At 42.0% G+C, this 1,906-nt stretch overlaps 2 non-coding genes across 2 annotated transcripts; both read left to right on the top strand.

Annotated features, from left to right (window-relative positions):
* The first annotated feature begins 263 nt into the window (after positions 1–263).
* Positions 264–380, top strand: LOC117940709. The gene has a single exon (XR_004655802.1). It is a non-coding gene; the product is annotated as a U5 spliceosomal RNA (small nuclear RNA).
* Positions 381–1,469: 1,089 nt separating this feature from the next.
* On the top strand, positions 1,470–1,541 carry trnae-cuc. The gene has a single exon. It is a non-coding gene; the product is annotated as a tRNA-Glu (tRNA).
* The last annotated feature ends 365 nt before the right edge of the window (positions 1,542–1,906 follow it).

The raw sequence follows: 1,906 nt of genomic DNA on the forward strand, positions 1-1,906 counted from the left end.
AGCAGCAGTGCAACAGTGGCGAGGAAAAACTTCCTTTTAGGCAGAAACCTCAGTCAGACCCAGGCTCTTGGTAGGCGGTGTCTGACGGGCCGGTTGGGGTCCATAAGGTTCAAACAGCTTACGTGTTGTAAAGTTAAACATTTAGTAGACCTTGCCACTAACTACCTCTTATCATTTTAGTTTGGACACCCAGTGAGGCTTACCGTGATGGTTTGGTCTGGGTCGACTAGGGTTTTCTGCTGCTCTCGAGCAGACGGCTGTACTCACTCTGGTATCTCTTCATGACGCACAAGTCTTTTGCCTTTTACTAAAGACTTCTTTGGAGGGGAACGCCGATGAGTTCAAACTAGTTTTAGTGAGCTTTGCTTTTTGACCGAGCCTTTTGTACTTACTTTTGCTTACCTTTGCCTTCACTCATCAGCTCTGTTTCTATCCCACCCAGAAAAGAGATTTTAGACTTGGAAAGAGCCATCTTTTATTTCCTGTAGAGGTCCAAGGGCGAACGAGTGCCAAGAAGAGTAATGAAGAAGCCAAAGGATAAAGGAGGAAAGGAGTGCCGGACCTGTTATTGTTTTTATGGAGCAGATTTACAGCTATACACATGACAGCAGCCACGGCCCCATCCAGAAATCCTAAAACTGCAGCTATGACACGGTCCTGGATGGGATCATACCTCAGAAGATTGAAGACCTTACCTTCAGATCTTAAAGTACCTGGTAGGGATGAGCGAGTACAGCATGATCTGTATCTGTGCTCGGACTGGGTGGGGCCTAACCCGGAAGTTGATAGGATTTAATCTGGAAGTGGGTCAGGTTGTGTCGTAGAAGATCAGAAATGTATTTTGGCCCTAAACCGTTTAGTCATTTATAAACTAGCAAACTTTCTCTGAAATCAATACTTTGAGGCACAGGAAGCCAGTGTAAGGACTTCAGAACTGGAGTGATGTGATCCACTCTCTTGGTCTTAGTGAGGACCCGAGCAGCAGGTTTGGACAGGTTTTTTTCAAATCCTGTTGACACATAAGTCCTTTAACCCTTGATATATTCTTAAGGTAATATTAGGCTGACTTTGTAATTGTCTTAATGTGGCTGTTAAAATTCAGGTCTGAGTCCATGAATACACCAAGATTTCTGGCTGTCTGTTGTTTTTAACATTGTTGTTTGAAGCTGAGCGCAGACATTTAATCGTTCCTCTTTTGTTCAAAAAACAACAACTTCAGTTTTTTTTTCAGAAAGTTCTGGCACATGCAGCCATTAATTTGTTCAATATACTAAGTCAGTTTTTGTATTGGACTCTAGTCCCCTGGCGATAAGGTTATGTACATTTGTGTGTTGTCTATGGAAGCATGTTAAGAACCAGTATTAATGCAAAGAAAGGACTGGCGCTATTCCTCAGCTTAAACAATATGAGTCATTCCAGTAAGTGAAAAGGAAACTCACATCTACAAAGATAAATTTGATGGATGTGACTCCCTGATGGTCTAGTGGCTAGGATTCGGCGCTCTCACTGCCGCGGCCCGGGTTCAATTCCCGGTCAGGGAATGGTCCGGACTTCACACACTGGACAAAGACATACATTTTCCTGTTAAGTTTACAGATTTTTTAAATACAGAAAACACCATTAAATTACAAAGATAAACTGTGAATTTAAGGGACAACTAGCACGTGTGACACCACCTGTGGGAGTGGAACATAGTTGTGTAAAGATGGGCTTTCAAACAATGCATTTTTTGACATTTTGACATGTCACAGTAGGAAAAACAAAGGTATAAAAAAATGAATTATGGCTCAACTCAAACTCAATTTACATTTCTACAGTAGACATAAGGCATTACAAAGTCAAGAAACTAGGTGCTGATAGTGAAGGGCAAAGGAAAATTTGGTGAAGCACTGAACCACTATGAGGA

The sequence above is a fragment of the Etheostoma cragini genome, unplaced genomic scaffold (genome assembly GCF_013103735.1).
Source record: "Etheostoma cragini isolate CJK2018 unplaced genomic scaffold, CSU_Ecrag_1.0 ScbMSFa_3103, whole genome shotgun sequence".
Classification (NCBI taxonomy): domain Eukaryota; kingdom Metazoa; phylum Chordata; class Actinopteri; order Perciformes; family Percidae; genus Etheostoma; species Etheostoma cragini.